Raw genomic sequence first — 21920 nt, forward strand, 5'->3', positions numbered from 1 at the left:
TTAATTTATTTTATGTAGTAATTAAAGAAATGTCTTTTAATAATATTATAATTTTTTATTTTTTTAAAAAATATTTAAAAATATTAAAAAATATATATATAAACAAAAAACAAAAAAAAGAGATCAATTATAATTAACAGTAGCTCCGCTCCCAGCTCCAATGAAGGTACCACCGTCCATTTAAATTATTGCACCCGAAGTTTGAAGGGTTGTAGCTACAGAAGTCTAAATATCGGACGGTACCTATTAATTAACTGTCGTACGTACCTATGGCGCCATTATATGCATAGCTGTCGTACCTACGGAATCCTTAATTGGTACTTTATCTGGTTGAGTTTAAGGTATCAATAAAATATAAAAAAAATATTTATCATTTCTATATATTATATATTATATTTTTTTTTACCAAACATATGATATATGAATAATGTTGAATCAATCCAAGTGGCATGCTGCACATGTATTTTTCGGTATTTTATTTTATTAGACATCTACCCTATAATTTTTATAGTAGATTGCTACATTATAAGTGGCCTGCTCTCTTCTAATTAGGAGAGCTTAAATGTACAGAAAATGACAGTGGGGGAGAAACAAGAGAGAAAGAGAGTATGTGATAGAGATGGAAATTTATAGAGTTTTTATAAATCTCGTACAAATTCTATAAAAGAGGCTCCAGTAGACATAAGCAATTTGCTGAACTACTTAAATATTGTCTTATGTGATTTTAGACAGGCCGGAGGTGCAATAATTGGTATCAGAGATCTGGTTCGAGCTGTCCGAAAATTCAAGTTGATCGAAATCAAATTTTGACAACTCCAAGTGTTCATCGCGTCGAGACGAATCCATTGCCGTAAACGGAATCGAAAACGAAGGTCGGAGGAGTCCACACGCGCCCATAGAAGATTGGCGCATGCATCCACTCGCTCCACGCGCATCTGGAGGTTGAAGACGAGTGCCACTCACGCTCCACGCGCCCCCACTCGCCGACACGTGCTGCCACGCACCTGGAGGTTGAAGAATCGTGCCTCTCACCCACCCCCATGTGCCCTAGAGCTACTCTGCATGTGTATCTCACGCTCCAGACGTGCACCCACGTGTCCAACAACAGAAGCGCGTGTACCACACGCGCCACAGACGCCAATGCCACACGTGCATCTCACGCGCCAGATGATCTAGACCGTCTGTTTTTTCAGATATTTGTTGGGCTAGATCTAAGCCATTGAGAGTCCGATTTCAATGATCAAATAGTATTTTTCAACTATTTGGATCATTCCAAACTCATCCGTATGGTGGGAATGTTGATATTCGCCATCGGTACATTCGATCTGAACCATCCACGTGTTTCAGATCATTTTGGGCTAGATCTACGCTAGTTGGAGTTCAATTGCGATGATCAAATAGTATTGACAAACTATTTAGATCATTCCAGACTCATCCGTACGGTAGGAATATTGAGATTCGCCATCGATACATTCGATCTGAACCGTCCACGGGTTGTAGATCATTTTGAGCTAGATTTACGCCAGTTGGAGTTCAATTGCGATGATCAAATAGTGGTGACAAACTATTTAGATCATACTGGACTCATCTGTACGGTGGGAATGTTGAGATTTACCATCGGTACATTCGATCTGAATCATCCACGAGTTGCAGATCATTTTGGGTTAGGTTAACGCCAGTTGGAGTTCAATCGCGATGATCAAATAGTGTTGACAAACTATTTGTATCATTCTGGACTCATCCGTACGGTGAGAATATTGAGATTTGCCATCGGTACTAATGATCTAGACCGTTCATACTTTAAATTAGTTGTTGGCTTGATCGCAGCCAGTTGGAGTCATGATGGACTCATTTGTTTAGAACTTGATCGCAGCCAGTTGGAGTCGTGACAGACTCATTTGTTTTGGACTTGATCTCAGTCAGTTGGAGTCGTGCAAGACTCATTGATTTTGGGACTTGATGTCAGTTAGTTGGAGTCCAATGTTGCCGGACTCAGTTCGTTTGGACTTGATTTAAGCCAGTTGGGATCGTGAAGTTTGAGGAGAAAACTTCATATCATTGGATGATACTGATTAACTTATTATATTAGCAGGTTTTTGCAGTCATACAACTCATGGAGCATAATGTTATTAAGAGGAGAACCGCAACAGATCTCATTGTGGCTTTCTTTGAAAAGCCAGTTGCAAATAACAAAGTGCAGATGAAGAAACAGTTCAATTTCAAAAAAGGCAGAAGGTACTATTGTTGCCCAATAGTATTTGACGTTGTGGTCAAAAAAGTTGGGAGGTAATGAGAATGGCTATGAGTAATTTTAAAAAGAAGTCGAAGTTGAAATTTCTTAATGTAAGAGATATTATCCTAGATGAGGAGGTGTGCGGAAGAGATTCTGGCAAGATCTCGAGTTGTTGGTCCTGAATGTTGATAGTAAGGACAGAGGTAAGTCAAAATCTGGACAACAGATGACTCGCTAGAAATTGTGGCAAGACAGGCCACAAGAGACTACTAAAATTAGGAGAAAATTGAGAATGATGCTGTGAATATGGTGACTGAAGAAATACATGGCGTTGCATTTCTTGCAGTGCACAATGCTGTTAAAGACAGCTTGAAGATAGCAGTCATTCAGTAGTGTTTTCTCAAAAAGGCGTGGAAGGTCACGAATGATTCATTGGTCTTGGCTCGTGGTAATGGTCATGTGAATTAGATAAGGAAGTTAAAGGAATTCAGTTTTACTTTTCCTCATTTAAGCTTGAAGAAATCTCCCTATACCACGATATGAAGTAAATGTGTGAGAGATGGGAACAAAACGTCAGATGTTCCAAGGATATTTACACCTAAAACTGATGATCACATAACTATCAAGACGATCAGACCTCCATGGTGGTTACTACCTTAAACTATATCCTCCTGAATGAAGGTAGTGAACTACAGTATGAAGAAAAATCTTACAAAAATGGAGATTTATGCAAGTCAAAGTTAGTAGAGACTGCACACAAGAAGGGCACATCGACTGAAGACAGGATATGTTAGCAGCAGGATGAAGAGTCAGTCACCCAGGTCAGAGATGGAGACCTCAACAACAGGTTCTCTGATATCTGTTAAGGTTCGTGCGAGACTATTGATCCCCAGTGCAATAGAAGATGTGTTGCCCTGTATATATGTGTTGATTAAGGGCACTGTATGTGATAAATTAAAGTTATGTATCACTTTAGTTAGTCTTCTAACTTGAAGACGTGAGCTGTAAAATTATATAGATTATAAGGGAACATGTTGGAGATAGAGGCTAGCATGTTGAGAACCAGTCTCCAAGTTGGAGATTTGTGTGATTGTAGGATTATGGAGCCTGGTTTGAAAGCTGCAAAGGCACCAGGTAGATTGTTCGCTTGATTGTGGCTCGAGCGAAATTCAGTTTGCTCAAAGTGTACATGAGTACGGACTCATGGACTCAAGCGAAAGAAGAGTCCTAGATAGTTGAGATTGTGCAGTAAAGCACTTGTAAATCTCCTCTAAAGAAAATCCCTTGCAAGTTCCGTGGATGTAAACGATGCTAATTATACATTTGAAGATGCATTTGGAGAGGCATCTGGACATCCATTTGAAGACGTACCTGCATATGTATTTGATAGTAGAAGTCTCTCATGTCAAAAAAAGAGGTGCATTCATTTGAAGAATGAATCAGTTTGCAAGCAGCCTGGTATGGCACACTTGAGTGGAGGGGGTGATTGTTGAATCAATCCAAGTGGCCTGCTGCACATGCACCATTCGGTGCTTTGTTTTATTAAACACCCACCCCATAATTTCTGCAGTAGATTGCTGCACCGTAAGTGGCCTGCTCTTCTATAAATAGGAGAGCTTAAATGTGCAGAAAGTGGCAGTGGGGGAGAAACAAGAGAGAAAGAGAGTACGTGAGAGAGAGATAGAAATTTGTAGAGTTTTTGTAAATCTCATACAAATTCTATAAAAGAGGTTCTAGTGGACGTAGGTAATTTGCTGAACCACTTAAATATTGTCTTATGTGATTTTTGGACAGGCCGGAGGCGCAACAAATAATGAATAAAAGAATTTAATTAATTTAATAAGAGTAAATGTTAAAAAATTATAAAAAAAATGATGTGTGGTGTATGTGGATGATCAATAGTAAAACTCTAAAATACGTAATAGTTGCCATGATAGACAAAATTTTTTAATAAAATATTATTATTATTTTAATAAACAATTATTATTTAAAAAATTATTGGTATAATCTAACTTACTATATCAAATTACGTCAATAATTGGATTTAATTTTTTAGAATTACTTTATAGCTAAAACATTTCATTTTGATGAGTTTAAATTCTAAAAATAATAAACTGAATAAATTTTGGAATATATAGTTAGATTTATGTTTCTTTTAATTGGCTAAGAAACAAATATTAGACAAAAATAAATAAATAAATAAATAAATAAACCGAATTGTTAATCACCCTCAATTTTTATACGCTTGGCATATTATATATTGATGCGGAAACTTTATACATTAATTATTATTATAATAAAAAATAATTAGTATTTTTTTAAAATTATGATAATCCCACTATAATTAGCGATCTATGTATTAATATGAGCTAGCTTATGTGCAGCAAAATTCATATAAATCATATATATATACCTACACATATATATGGATAGAGATGACTCTCTGCCTAGCCAGTTAGCCCAAAGTTTTGAATACCGTACTGGATGTCGTACCGGTCAAGGCATTGGAACGAAATATTTCGGTACCGGTACCGTTTCGTGTACCGTTTCGGAATAATATTTCAGTGACGATATCGTTTCGGTACAAGTACCGTTTCGTGTACCGTTTTGGAATAGTTTATACCTGAATAAATTATATATATATAATCATGAAATATTATTTTTTTATTTCTTATAAAGATTAAAAAAAAAAATTCAAGAAGTTAAAACTTGAAAAAAAAAAGAGAAGGAAAAAAAAAACCAGCAAGTGTACTGCATGCCAAGAAGAGAAGGAAAAAAAAAAAAAAAAAAAATTACAGTGCCGGCAACAAGCAGATCATCAGAGAAGAGAAAAAAAAAATAAATAAGAGAAATAGGCCAAAGGAGAAGGCAGATGGTTGGGGAAGAGGAGAGGAATCAGTAAAGACGACTTAAAGTAAAAGGCTAAAAGCGACTAAAAGTAAAAGGCTAAGAGCAACTAAAAGTAAACCTAAATGCCTAAATGACTAAATAACCTTGGCCTTTCACATAAATTACAAAATTGCCATAATAACAAAATCGGCTGAAACTTTCTTTAGAAATTCAAAATTTTGTACCGGCCGAAACACCTATTCCGGCCGAAATTCGGAATACCGGCCGGTACACCCGGTATTTTGACCGGTACGAAATACATATTTTTCTGTACCGATCTAGATACCGGTACGATATGTACCGGCCGTACCGGCCGGTACGGTACGGTATCAAAAACACTGAGTCAGCCTCCACTGCCTTTTATTAATGCCATAAGCCGGTCAAAGAATCGTTGCATGCGTTTCAAAGGTTGTTGAACAATGCAAGGGCAAATTAATAAACTAATCCTAACTAAAATTAGTTAGCCATAAAACGTGTGAAGCCACGTACTACACATGTACATTTACTACTACTGATCGATGCAACTACCTAATTGCGTGCATGCATTCGTTGACAATACCTTCATTATATAATTATAAATCATGTGAAGGAAAAACCTATATATATATATATGTATATGTATACACATCAAGTACTAGTACTAGTATTAAATATTAGTAAATTATAAGGAAGTCAAGACATGACTTGAATAATAATATTAATTATGAAAGCTGTATTATACTGATATATTTTTGTCTATTATATATCGATCGGTAATTAAGCAAGCGGCCAGTAGTTCTATATCATGATCAAGCGATGGCATCTTGTCACAACCACCATAATTTTGGATTCTTATGTATGTGAAAACGACATGATCATCATCACCAATATGTGTATGAATTAATAAAGATCAAGTACTACAACAGTACGTACTACTATAGCTATAGATCATCATGCATGTGGGATCAACTATATATATATTATGTTTGTAGAAAAATGAACTGATCGAGTTAATTGTAAGTCATGCTGATCATGATCGATCAATATATAACCCTTGCAGTGCCTCGTCCTAATTATAACACAACTTATGATGCAAGCAGCCTTTTATCGTGTCATGTGAAACTGGTCGAATCGCATTGTGTATGTAATTATTGTGCAAATTAATAGATTGCGCGCATACACATATAAAATGCCATGTTTCGGCCTAGTGCGCGCATGCATGCATGTCTTGTTCAGTACATGGAAATAGCTAGAATTAATGCATGGAAACAAGCTCTAAAATATCCAAAATAGGAATTAGAAATTAGTGGATATGATATATCGTTTGGCGTACCAAACATATGTGGCTAATTATAATTATCATGCTGTTGCTGAAAGGCATCCTTCAATTATTTAGGATTGGCAAGACTTAATATTTAGAGCTCCGCAAAGGATCAAGTCAAGATCATTTTTTTTTTTTTTTGTATTATATATTAGGGAATGGCTCCCAGTGCATTAACCCATAGGTGCAATATAATGATTTAAATAAAAAAATAAAAAAATCGATAACTTATTTGTCTGAAAAAAGAAAATATAAATTTAAAGAAAGGCAAAAAAATAAAAAATAAAAAAATAGTAAGTCCTGCATATAAATGCTAGATGGAATCAGGGGCCTATTTACGCTGCCATGCATGCAACTCCGTGCAAGGTGGCTGGTTGCGTCCCTTGCTTGTGGTGAATAGTTGAATATAAATTAGGGAAAACATGACCAACGGCACGAAATCATCTCTCGATTTTTTTTTTTTAACTTAATGATTAAGTAAATATTTTTAAATGAATATGTAATTTTTTTTATTTTTAAAAAATATCTAAATAATTTTAAAAAATGGTTAAAGAAAAAAAAATTGAAATGATGGGTAAAAGTTATCTGTAGAAATGATCTGTGGACGTAGCAACGTCCTTTCAGAAAGATTCAAAAATTAGCTATAACATGATTGAGTCCACTTACAACCACCGACTTAGATCTAAATTTGAGTCCTGGCAATTGTAATTTTTTTCATATATTTTTAAAATATTTTAAAATAAAATAAAATTTCCAATATCAATAAAAAAAATTTATTCAAAAATAAAGTATTGGAAGAAATGCTGGATACCTTTCTTCTAGAACCCGTTATGGGGATCCCAAATATTTCTCAATAGAATTTGAAATATTTTGGAGCCTAAAAGACCCTAAAAGACCCAATGGAAAGGAATTGATTTTTTTTTTCCCCTAAACAAGCATTTCATTAAGCACAAAACAAAAGAAGATGTACGTTTGTACATGTGAATTCGATACGAAATAAACAGAGTCGGAGATGTGCACAATAGGATTTGGATCAATCTAGATTAACCTGGCAAGTTCATGTGTCAGCCCGTAAGACCCGATTATATATAGGTGAATATTTAAAAAAATTATATGTATATAAATCATATATATACATGTATGTGTGTGTTTGTGGATGAATTTTAGTGTATTGCATAAATAGAACAGTGTAGAGGCAGAATTCAGTAGTATATAATGGGAAAGGATGGCTTCAAGCTTAGATATGTAGAAACTGGGAGAGGTAGCATGTGTCCTTCGGAAAATATGATTTAGAAGGAACAAGTTTGTTTTTGAGGAAAAATTCGGTGGCCCAAATGTGATGTATAGGAGTGTATTATCTGAGCATGAAGGTTACCATCAGGCTCTAGATGCTGGCTCCACTAATGCAGATAGATCAGGCTCAGCTCAAGTTAGTAGAGAGGTGAGATGGCAAAAACCAGTGACTGGTGTGGTGAAAGTGAATTGGGATGCAGCGTGTGAGGTTGATTCATGCAAAATGGGTGTAAGGTAGTAGCAAGGGATTGTGAGGGTGAAATAGTAGCAATTTTATGCAGACCCAATCATATGTAACTCATCCAGTACTAGTTGAAACTTATGCTTTATGGAGTACTAATATTTTGCATGGAGTTGGGGTTGACTGATGTAGTATTCAAGGGATGCTCTTGTAGTTGTCAGAGAAGCTGCTACTGGAGAGGTGAATCATTCATGGTACAGCGAAGTTATTGAAGATATCAAAGAAGTCCTCGGTAGCAGACCAACATGGAAGCTGCATCATATCTCTACAGAGGGGAATAGAGTAGCTCATCAGATAGTAATTAAAGTTGGCTTTAAAATGTGAGAATGAGAGTATGGGTAGAAGAAGGCCCTTCTTGTATTCATGATCATATCTTGCTTGAAAAGCAAGGATTTGCTTAGTTTCCTTTGATGATTGAATGAAAATTTTGTTTGATGTTTTTTTTTTTAAAAAAAAAGGATGCTTATGAGTGTGAAGTTGGATATTTTTGTATTTTGAATAGCAAATAAGTTTCACTTTTTGAAGTATCTTACGACACATGATCTGGTTGGATTTAGGTGTTGAGAAGTGTTGAGGTATATTGTAAATAGTAGTAAAAAAGTAAGTGAAACATAATAATAGACTATTGAATAATAGTAAAAAGTAATAAATAGAAGTAAAAAGTACATAAAAAGTAATAATAAAGTAATCAATATTAATGAAATATGTTAAGAAGTGTTGAGGTATTCTCGATATCCAAGTACAGTGATTTACTAGTTTTTTTTATAATTAAAGTTTACAAGAGTATTTAAAATGACTATTCATAATAATAATAATAATAAAAAAGGATAACAGATTATTTTCCATCTCTCACGTGAGAAATGATAAAAAAAACTCAGCATCATATTTGGTAAATTAAAAGGAAAATATATAAATCACTTGAATGTTATACAGTTACAAGTAAAAAAATTACATTTTATTATCAATTTCAATTATTAATTATTAAAAACTAATAACGAAAGCAATTCTTTATCATCCTTGTATAATAATATATTAATAAAAAATTGATACTTACAGTCAAGAGTATGTACAATCATTTTAAAAAAAATGAATAAATATAATATTCACATAAAAAAATAATTTTTTAATAATAAATTTTATTATTTTTCAAAACGATTACACGATACTTATACATTTTATGACTATATATAACATTACTCATAATAATAACTTAATGTATATTAAATTTTATTTAAATTTTATACACTTTACAACTGTATATAATATTACCCTTAATAATAACTTAAGATATAATCTTATACAAACTTTTGGAAGTCTTCATTTTTAAACCAAAATTCTACGTTAGTACTTGAATAAAAAATGCAACTCAGTAGAAGATGTAATGAGAATCTCTGTAAGGTAAAACTATAATTTTTTCACGGAAGCCGCTTTGGAACGGTCGGGCTAATAAACGGAGAAAAGCAGCCTTCCATTCACTGCTTGCCACGTAAGGAAATGCACCATAAAAGAAATAGACTCCATCACATAAAAACACTTCCAACCAAAAGCAGTCCTCACTGATTTCGTCCAAGAGCACTTCGTGTTTTCATCTCTTCGTCTTCCTCGCTAAGCCTCTCTTCCACCCCCACCATCTCAATCCGACGCCGACCGACTCAGTTGCCTACGTTCCTCTTTAAAAATTCATTTGGTTTCAGACGAATCAATATAAATCCAGACGAATTAAAGGTTTTCTGGTTTCAGAAATATTTCTACGAAATTCATATAGAAATGTATAAACTCGTTCACAAATCAAAGCCCAGGTGCGAGTTCGACGTTCCTGCATCGAGTGGACGTGAACCAGTTCCCATCCATGGCAGACGGTGAGGATGAAAATGGACTAAAAATCCTGTTAGCATGCAAGCCTTAAATACCAAAACGATAACTCAAGACAGCTAAAAATAAAAACTCTGCCTTTTGATTTGGGATTTTTTATTCTTCAACGTTATGACTTCTGGAACCTAGCCCTGGCATCGCGACCACCGAAATTCTTGGGTTCACAGCGTCTCAGGTCAGCGACAAGCAAGGTTCCCAGGGCCGAGAGTGGCAGTCATTTCACCACCACCGTTGCGTAATGGGGTGGCCGTCATAGAGGAGGGTGTGCTGCGAAGGGCTCCGATTTCTTTTGTTTTGGGAGGGTTAGGTTACACAGAAGAGAGAAGAGAGAAGAGAGAAGGAGAAGGGGGGGCGGAGAGTGTATCGACAGAAGAGAGAAGAGAGAAGGAGAAGGGGGGGCAGAGAGTGTATCTGGAAATTGAAGGGCCGAGAGTGGCAGTCGTTTCACCACCACCATTGCGTAATGGGGTGGCCGTCATAGAGGGGGGTGTGCTGCGAGGGGCTCCGATTTCTTTTGTTTTGGGAGGGTTAGGTTACACAGAAGAGAGAAGAGAGAATGAGAAGGGGGGGTGGAGAGTGTATCGACAGAAGAGAGAAGAGAGAAGGAGAAGGGGGGGGCGGAGAGTGTATCGGGAAATTGAAAAGGCATTTTTCACTTTTTTATTGTATGCATCTCGGTCACACAATTAAATAGATTTGCCTCATACGTGGCATCACAGGATTGGTGGGCTGTTTTTAAGCTCTTATAAGCCCGACTGGCTCTAAGGTATTCTCTTTTTTCACACGTTTTCTTTTCCCGATTTCCACTCAGTACTCTGCTGTTGTACAGTACTCTTATGCTTATTTTCCAATTATTTTTTTAACCTCTGATCCAGGTCGATTGAGTAGAAAGACATGTATGTGCCGATGTGCGTGATGAATCGAGATTTTCAAATTTTCAGCAATCTGTTAAATAATTTTTATAATTCAAATAGGGATAAATAATTTTTATAATTCAAAAAAATAGAATATGTAAATTTTAATATAATTGAGGAATTGTTGCATGACTTAGAGGTTATTTAGATAGTGAGATGAAATAAGAAGGTTTTAGATGAAAGTTGAAAGTTGAATAAAGTATTGTTAGAATATTATTTTATAATATTATTATTATTTTGAAATTTGAAAATATTAAATTGAGATTAAAAAAAGTTAGATTGTTTATTATATTTTGTATGAAAATTTGAGAAAATTGTAATAATAAAATGAGATAAGATGAAAGTATTTTTCAATCCAAATAGCCTCGTACTCTTGTCTACTAGGTTATGGTGGCTCAACAAGATCAGCAGATCGAGTAGCCACCATGGGATTGAGAAATTGGTCTTTCCATTTTCTTCTATATGTTAAGGAAGAAAAAATCTATTTATCTTCTATTTTCTCATTATCTCATGATGTGACATTAAATGATAGGTTCACAAATAAAATGTAATAAATAGATTCAAATCATTTAATATTACATCATGATGGAATGATTAGAGAATGATAAAAATTGAGATAGTGAGTAGCATTACTCATTAAAGAAAATGATATTATATTGTATGAGTTTGTCATTTCAATTTGATCGCTTATATATTTTTTATTTTTTTATTTAATGGTGAAGAAAGTAACTATTAGCGTATTGATATAAGCTCTAAATAGATAAACCTCACGCATACCTTTATAAAAAAGTAGATTTCAGCTTGAAAATTTGTGAAAAAAAGTCTCTATTAGTGAGACCTACCTTTTTATAAAGGAATTGCACAAGTTCTTGATTATTACATGGATCATGTCACCTTCAGCATAGATATTATCAGTCGTATAATCTAAAGCACATGTAAATTTTTTTTTTACATGTGCTTTTGATTATACGATCGATAAAATTTTGACAATAATTAATATTATATAAAACAAACATGCGTGCATGCTTTTGTACATTATAATTTGAACATTAAATAATAAATAAATCATTAAAAATTAATTTTTTATGTTCTTACTTAAGATTAATTAGATTAAACTTCCCTTGGTTCACTTGATCGAATTACGTCCCTGATTCTAAATAGAAAAATGCTTGGATCCCCATTTAATTTTGGATTCCTAGCATTTCTATTGAGGTTTTTTTATTTAATAATTAAGTAAGTATTTTTTAATAATATTATAAAATTTTTTTAACATATTTAAAGATATAAAAAAATGTATAAAGAAAAATCAAAGGAAAGGAAATAAAATTTAACCGGGACCCATCCTTGTACTTCACCCTACCCCGACTCTTTTGTATATATCCTTCTAGGAAAGAGATATGGTCCAAGCTGCCAGGTATTATGGAAATAAACACCGTAGCAGATCACGGCAAATCAAGTATAACTACATCTTGATTCCAAGAGTCCCTAACAGCTACAAAATTATTTGCTTTTCATGTATATATCATTAATACATTTCCTTACTTATAGTTTTCTGTAAATCCGATTCTATAGTCATTAGACAGCTGTAAACAAATCCTCAATGATTGTATAGTTACTAATATAAATAAACATCATCTCTCGCTGCATTACACACAAGAGTTTTGATCAGCATTCTTGTTCTATTCTTTTATGGTATACAGAGCCTAACATAACCTCTATTTTTTTTTCTCGATCCATCCATATGGCCTCCAACTCGGTTACTCCCAGAAACATTCATAACCTCGTCACAGTTAAGCTCACCAAGGACAATTACCTCATCTGCAAAACTCAAATCGTCCCTTACCTACGTGGTCAACGCCTATTTGGATTTGTTGGTGGAACCATCTCCAGTCTTAGCCCCACCATTCCCAACCCTAAAGCAGCAACCTCCCAAACCGTTCCTACTGAAATACCAAATCCCAAATACATTACCTGGTATGATCAAGATTAGGTTGTTCTAAGTGCTCGGTTTCCTCCTTGTTTGAGAATATCCTGGCACAAATGGTCAGCCTCACAACTTCAAGAGAAGTATGGGTTGCCCTTGAGAGAATGTTCGCCTCTCACTCTTCCGCTCGCGCCATACAAACTCGACAATTTTTGGCCTCCATTAAGAAACGTAACTTGTTAATCTCCGACTACTTTCAAAAAATGAAATCATTTTCGAACAACTTAGCTGCCATCGAACAGCCCCATCAAAACCATGAGTTTACAGCTTACCTTCTTGGTGGTCTCGATACTTCTTATGATGCTATTGTCACGCCCATTTCCACTCAAATTGACTAAATGACTTCTGAAGATATGTTTAACCATCTTCTTGCGTTTGAGCTACGCCATGAGCAGCAACAAACTACCATTGACACCACCGTAGGCTCGGTGAACATGGCCACATGGAATGACTCCAGGCCATGTGGTGGAAAACATCCACAACAACAACATTCTTCTTCGAGCCAATCCCATTGTTCCAACTCCAACAACAGAGGCAGGGAATCCGTGGAAATAAAGGAAGAGGTGGTCCAACTCCAAACTACTCCTCCAACACGAGACCCCAATGCCAAGTCTGTGGAAAAAATGGTCACACAACCATCCAATATTATTACAGGTTCGATCATGCCTACCAAGGCACTCCTCCTAATATGGCGACTTATGGTGCATCTTCCTCACTACAACATGATACCAACTAGTATTCGGATACTGGTTCAACAAACCATCTCACTAATGATGTTAGCAACTTGTCTGTGCAATCAGAACCTTATCTTGGCAACGACTAGATTCATGTCAGCGACAAGGCAGGTTTACCTATAAAAAAACATTGGTTCCACTACTCTTTCAACCCTAACAAATTCTTTTATTTTAAATAAGTTGCTATATGTACCTCAGATTAAGAAGAATTTGATTTTTGTGAGCCAGTTTACGAGTGATAATAATGTTTATTTTGAATTTCACTCTTTTTCTTTTTTGGTGAAGGACGAGGCAACAGGGAGAGTTCTTCTGTGCGACAAACATAAAGATGGCCTCTACATTTTTCCAACCTCCATGCCACCAACAAACCATCCTCAAACATACCTATCTCAACGGGCGCCTCTTGATGTCTGGCACTATTGGATGGGCCATCCTTCCTATCAAATTGTCTGCCATCTTATTTCCAAATTCTCTTTACCTACTTTATCTAATAAAATTTCAGGTGTTTGTACGGCTTGTCAACAGGGAAAAAGCCATCGCCTTCCTTTTTCTAGTTCTTAATCCATTTCTAATCACCCACTTGAATTAATTTTCTCAAATGTTTGGGGTCCATCTCCTATCATGTCAATCAATGGAAATGAATATTATGTTTCATTTGTTGATCATTTTAGCAAATTTACATGGTTATTTCCAATCCCAAACAAATCTAATGTCATGCAAATTTTTTACTCATTTCAAAAACTTGTTGAACGCCAATTTAATTGTAAGATAAAATCAGTGCAAACTGATTGGTGTGGGGAGTATCACTCTCTTCACACCTATTTTGCAAATATTGGCATTCAACACCAAATCACATGCCCTCATATGTCCCAACAAAATGGGCCTGTTGAACGGAAACACCGTTACATTTTTGAAATGGGCCTCTCGTTATTATCCCATAGTCATGTTCCTCAAACCTATTGGGATGACGCTTTTCTCATGACCACATATCTCATTAATCGCCTTCCTACCACTCCTCTTGGCATTTCACCTTTTGAAAAACTTTACAAACATGCTCCTAATTTTCATCTCTAAAATTTTTTGGGTGTGCCTGTTTTCCATTTCTTCGCTGTTCAATTGCCACAATCTTGATTTTAGATCAAAACGCTGCGTCTTCATTGGCTATAGCAACTCACACCGAGGATCCAAGTGCCTTGATACTTCCAATGGCAAGGTCTTTGTTTCTTGGTAGGTGATATTCGATGAAGGGTCTTTCTCTTTTGCGAGCCTAGACGCACACCCAACTCAGCCTCAAGCAAGCCCACATACAACTCTCCCATTTCCTCTCTTAAGAAACGACATCCCTCAAAACCCACCTCTACCTCCTTCTTCAACACTAAACGACTTGTCCCAAGGCACCAATTCATTAAATCCAATGACACCGTTTCCTAATAATCACTCCGTATCATCTTCTTCTTCAAACATTTCACCACCCGAAATAGCTTCATCTTCTCCACCGAACGTCTCTACTCTCACTACACAACCACCCCAACCACCAGCTGCTACCGAAGAATTCCCTCAGCACCGTCCTCATCAAACGGTAACACGTTCTAAGAATAATATGGTGAAACCAAAGAAGCATACTGACGGAACTATTTAGTATCCTCTGCCACAAACCTTTTTTGTTACAGGTAAGGTTCTAGAATCACCAACCTTTTATATAAAAGCTTACAAGCACAGTGAATGGCATGCAGCCATGGATGAAGAATTCATTGCACTAATGAGGAATGGAATGTGGTCCTTAGTTCCTCCCAAACCTGGTCTCAATGTTGTTGGCTCCATGTGGATTTTCGAATCCAAGCACAAGTCCGATGGCTCTCTTAAATGGAGAAAGGCGAGACTCGTTGCCAAAGGATATCACCAACAACAAGAAATTGACTTCAATGACACGTTCAGCCCTGTAGTAAAGCCTACCACTATTCAGATCATGCTAAGCTATGTTGTCTTAAATCAATGGCCAATTCATCAAATTGATATAAAAAACGCCTTCCTTCACGGCAACTTGACTGAAGAGGTTTAAATGCAGTAGCCTCTACGCTATGTTCATCCCAGTTTCCCAAATCATATTTGTCGACTACACAAGGCCTTATACGGACTAAAACAGGCTTCACAAGCCTTGTATCATTGACTACAAGACCATCTCCTCTCTCTCAGCTTTGTGAACTCATGCTCCAATACTTCTCTTTTCATTTGCATACAAGGGCCCACTTCATTATTTTTTCTTGTATATATTGACGATATTCTGATCACTGGGTCGAGTCCACTGGCCATCTCACAACTGATCACAAATCTGATTCAAGAATTTGTCGTAAAGGACCTTGAGCACCTAAAATATTTTTTTGGGCGTGGAAGCACATCAACTAGCTAAAGGTCTTCTCCTCTCGCAAAGTCAATACATCTACAATCTTCTCCAACGGACAAAAATGCTGGATGCAAAACCCGTTTCTTCTCCATTGTCCTCTTCTCAGAAATTATCATTGTTCTTGGGTGCCACTTATTTAGATCCTTTCAATTACCGAAGTGTAGTAGGGGTGTTACAATATCTGTCACTAACTAGGCCAGATATCGCATTTGCAGTTAATAAAGTTTGTCAATTTATGCACAAACCCATCGAAGAAAATTGGACAGCAGTCAAAAGGATCCTTCGGTATCTAAAGTTTTCAATCAGTTTTGGACTCCTTATTCAACTAAGCAAGTCGACACAGCTATCTATCTACTCCGATGCCAACTGGGCAGGTTGCCCAGATGATTGAAAGTCCACCTCGGGTTTTTGTATTTATTTTAGTGACAACTTAGTCTCATGGAACTCTAAGAAACAACCAACTGTGGCACGTTCAAGCATTGAAGCCAAGTACTGTGTGGTTGCACATGCCATAGCCAAGTCACTTTGGGTACAATCCTTGATGCATGAAATTGGCATTATTTTAGCCCAACGTCCAGCGTCGGCTCAATAGATTTTGAGGCCTAAGACGAGAAGTTAAAATTGGGCATTTTTCTTGTATCAAACTAAATTAGGTTATATCTAATCGTATTTTTATTTAAAAATTATTCTTCTTACTTTTTGAGATGCATAATTGCTAATTAAGTTTTTATATTCAAGTTATTCTAATATCTCATTCTCAATTGATAATATGGTTAGTCCATTTAATATTTTTCGAGATATTATTAATCTTAGATAAGATTTTATCAATTTTAATTTTGAAAAATTTCTTTCTACAGAAGCAACAATTATAGGTACTGTCAATAAAATTTTATAAGCGATACATGCATTTGGAAAAGAATCAAATTTTTTTATATAATTTAATATATAAATTGGAGTGCTTTTTTCTATTGGTAAAATTTCAATTGGAGTGCTTTTTTCTATTGGTAAAATTTCTTTTAAAACTTTTAGTTTAGAAAATAAATCTAAACCATCAATATCATATTTCAAAAAGCCTGCAAGACTAACACTTTTTTTTTTTTTTTGCAAACTACCATTATCAAGTGATTTCATTTTTTTGAAATTAAATAAAAAGCCAAAAATATTTTCTTAGATTTGAAATTGTTCAAACCTATTTTGAACTAAAGAAATTGTTTGATCCACTATAAATAAGAAATAATTAATTCTAAAAGATTCTTCAATAGATTGTGTTATTTCTTTATTGACATTTTCATCAAACTGTTTTTTTATAAATTATTTGATTTTCTCTAAATACATGTTCTATTTCCATACTAATTGCAATCTCTTTCGATGAAATCATAGCGGATTTAAATCCATTTCTCTATAATCTTGAAAATAAGAAATAAGACCTTTCAACTGATCAATGGCAACATCTATATGCATATCTTTTGATTGCATATTTTTACTTACAGTATTGACCGCAAATAATATATCATAGCATATGGTCATGCCTAATATGAATTCAAAGTTCTCAATTTCATATGCTACTAAACAATTAGCTTCACTTTTTGTTTTAGGATCTTTAGTCGTTTTTGCTAGTTACAATAAAACCTTCTCTTATTTGTGAAATTTGAAATTTTATTGCTTTGATGCTTTCAATTCAACTTTCCCAACGTGTTTGTGATAGTGGCTTAAGAGTTAGAATTGACACACTATCTTGTAGAATTTTTCTTCATTTTGTTGATGAAAAAAAATAAAAAATAAATTCGTTGGACTATTCCAAAAATGAAATAGTTTTAGGATAAGAATTAACCATATTACATATAACAAGATTAAGATTATGACAACCACATGATGTGTAAAATGCTTTAGGGTTTATATCAAGCAATCTTCTTTGCACCCCTTGCTCTTTGCCTTTCATATTAGACCCATTATCATAACCTTGTCTTCGAACATTATTAATATCAAGATTAAGATTTTTTATTGCATCTAATAATTCATTGAAAATACATTTTCCACTAATATCATCTACTTCAATAAATTCTAGAAAATATTCTTCTATTTTTATTGGACTTGTTGAAATATTAACACATCTTAGTACGAGAGATATTTGTTCTTGATGACTTGCATCTGAGGTACAATCAAGTATAATTGAAAAATATTTTGCATCTTTAATTTTTTTTAATAATATGACTTTTAAGTTTAGTTGCTAGCAAGTGTATTAATTCATTTTGTATATTATGACCAAAATAATGATTATGGATTTTACCATTTTGAATACGTCGAATGTGTTCTTGCATTACTGGATCAAACTCAGAAATCATCTCAATAAACTTAAAAAATTTCTATTATTTTCTTGATAGATCTTTTCATTTTGTCCTCGAAATGGTAAATTATTTTTACCAAGGGTTTTTACTACTACAATAATTCTTAGTAATATTTTTTTCCAATAATGTTTTTCTTTGTTAATTTGTTTTTGGACTTTTTTTATCAATTGTTTTATTTCTTAATAATCTCATTTCTAAATCAAGCCAAGTAGTCATGTTAATAATATGCTCATTGATTGTTTCATGGATTTTAAGCTTAACACTAAGATTTTTTCAATCATCGGTTCCTTCATTAGTTAGTTGACTCATACTAGGTTTCGAATTAAACAACTTGCAAAAAAAGCAGAATACTCTATTCAAGTCTTGTGAATATACTAACCATTTTCTATCATGTTTCTCCCCATTTGACAAGTTTCGTATATAATATGTAGTAGAAAAATGTCTAGAGTTCTCATCCTTAGGAAAATTTATATCGTTATATCTAATTGGACCATTTTCTACTAATAAATTTCTTAATTTTGTATCAACGTGTTCTCATTGAGCAAGGCCATAAATATTTGAAGGAATATAATCAGATATATCCTTAGTATTTTTATTTTTGTCTACGCTTTTTACAAATTCTCCCGCAGTAATAGTAGCAGTACATGCTTGACCACTATTCTCAGATCCCTTTAGTTGGATTGTTTCATTATCTCCATATCTTTTTTTGTTGTATTTCTTAATTTGTTATGTTATCTTTTGGTCCTTTTGGGTGTATTTCTTGATAATCTATAAATATTTCACCTAAATTTTCTGTTATATTTTGTTTATTGCTAGTACCAAATTTATTTAAAGATCATTTTTGGGATTCAATCAATTTTTCTATTCTTCTCCTTTTTTAAAAAAAAAAAATTCATATCCAGGTGCATATTTTCTATTAGACATATTTTATAGTAAAAAAGAACAATATCTATTATATAAATTCTACTATGCTTATGAATATTCTAGAATAAAATAAATATTAACATAAAACAATTGAACATGATTTAGTAAATGAGTTTTACTTTAATATAACAAATGCGCTCCACTCTTATATACAACTATTAATCTACATAATAAAATAAAATATATTAATATTAATAATCAAAATCAAATGAGTAAATTATCATTTGATTAGAGAAATTGAAAAATAAAATAAAAAAGTGTCAAGGAATAGATGTCCTTAAGCCATGTGATTTCCAATTTCCATTGTTGAAAGCTTTCGTTGAAAACTTGAAATGTTGTAGAATAAGACAAAAAATAAAATGAAAGGACATTGATGAATGATGAGACTTGAAGTCTTGAAGATAGGTTGGCGGATTCACATAGTGACACAGACGTGTCTTCTTTATAACCATAAAAATTTACTGTATAATATTCGTCTAACAGTCTAAAGCAACTTTTTGAGATTATTACCTTCGGCTTCGTCACCTTTGTCGACCACAGGTCCACAGCATAGCAGAGACAATCGTTCAACGTCCTGCAAGTGCAATGCAGTGATCGGAGAGCCAGCAATGCCAAATGCGAGCAATATAAATGTAAGAGAATTTGAGATTAGAGAATGGAGTCTAGAGCACAAGAGAGATGAAATAAAATTTATAACTTTTAGCCATTTGAGGTATGAAAAGTGAGTTTTATATGTTCTATTTTTTTTTTGACAGAGATTACAACTTATTTTTCTTAATTTATTATGACTTTTGGCTTTCCCATGTGAATTTACAGAGTTTCTCTGTCTATTTCTTTTTTTTTTTCTTTTTCTTTTTAATCGTAGGGTTGAAATTATTTTTTTCACCGTGTTTAGTTTAGATGATTTTTTTAATAATTAACCTTTTAGTATTTTTAGGCTTTTTTCACTGTGGGGCCTTAGGCAACTGCCTATCTCATGGAAAATCCGATATTCCATGTGTGAACTAAACACGTAGGGATAGACTACCATTTTACTCGAAAAAAAAATTTAACAAAAAACTCTAGAAGTTCGCTTCATCTCAAATAAAGACCAGCTCGCTAATGGTATCTACAAACCAATCGTGTCAGCAAGATTTGCCTTCTTACGAGACAAACTCAACGTGCATTCATTGCTGCTGAACTTGAAGGGGCATATTACAAAAATAAACACTGCAGCAGATCACGACAAATCAAGTATAATTGCACCTTGATTCCAAGAGTCCCCGATGGCTACAAAATTATTTGCTTTCCATGTATATCTCATTAATGCATTTCCTTGTTTATAGTTTTCTGTAAATCCGATTCTATAGTCATTGGATAGCTATAAACAAATCCTCAATAATTGTATAGTTACTAATATAAATGAACATCATCTCTGGCTACATTACACACGAGAGTTTCCAGCATTCTTGTTCTATTAATCTGCATAATAAAATAAAATATATTAATATTAATAATCAAAATCAAATAAATAAATTAACATTTGATTAGGTAAATTGACAAATTAAATAAAAAAGAGTCTAGGGATAGATGGCCTTAGGCCATGTGATTTCAAATTTTCATTGTTAAAAACTTTCGTTGAAAACTTGAAATGTTGTAGAATAAGACAAAAAATAAAATGAAAGGACGTTGATGAATGATGAGACTTGAAGTCTTGAAGATAGGTCGGCTGATTCACACAGTGACACAAACGTGTCTTCTTTATAACCATAAAAATTTACTGTATAATACTTGTCTAACAGTCTAAAGCAACTTTTTGAGATTATTACCTTCGGCTTCATCACCTTCGTCGACCACAGGTCCACAGGATAGCAGAGATAACCGTTCAACGTCCTGCAAGTGCGATGCAGCGATTGGAGAGCTAGCCAATGCCAAATACGAGCAATATGAATGTAAGAGAGTTTGAGATTAGAGAATGGAGTCTAGAGCACAAGAGAGATGAAATAAATTTTTCGCCGTTTGAGATATGAAAAGTGAGTTTTTATATGTTCTAATTTTTTTTTTTTGACAGAGATTGCAACTTATTTTTCTTAATTTATTGTGACTTTTGGCTTTCCTATGTGAATTTGCAGAGTTTATCTATTTTTTTTTTTAACCGTAGTTAGAGTTGAAATTATTTTTTTCACCTTTCTTAGTTTAGATAAATTTTTTTTAAAATTTTTTTAATAATTAACTTTTTATTATTTTTTAGGCCTTTTTCACTGTGGAGTCTTAGGCAACCGCCTAACTCACCTTGTGAATCAGTCGGCCTTGCCAACGTCCAATTCTATGATGCGACAACATTAATGGTGCCACTTATCTCACGACAAATCCGGTATTCCATGCGCAAACTAAACACGTGGAGATAGACTACCATTTTGTCCAGGAAAAAGTTCAACAAAAAACTCTAGAAGTTCGATTCATCTCAAGTAAAGACCAGCTCACTGATGTTCTCACCAAACCAATCGTGTTAGCAAGATTTTCCTTCTTACGAGACAAGCTCAACGTGCATTCATCCCTGCTGAACTTGAAGGAGCATATTACAGAAATAAACATTGCAACAGATCACGGCAAATCAAGTATAACTGCACCTTGGTTCCTAGAGTCCCCAACGGCTACAAAATTATTTGCTTTTCATGTATATCTCATTAATACATTTCCTTGTTTATAGTTTTCTGTAAATCCGATTCTATAGTCATTGGATAGCTATAAACAAATCCTCAATAATTGTATAGTTACTGATATACATGAACATCATCTCTGGCTACATTA

This window comes from Carya illinoinensis, chromosome 4 (assembly GCF_018687715.1).
Source record: "Carya illinoinensis cultivar Pawnee chromosome 4, C.illinoinensisPawnee_v1, whole genome shotgun sequence".
Classification (NCBI taxonomy): domain Eukaryota; kingdom Viridiplantae; phylum Streptophyta; class Magnoliopsida; order Fagales; family Juglandaceae; genus Carya; species Carya illinoinensis.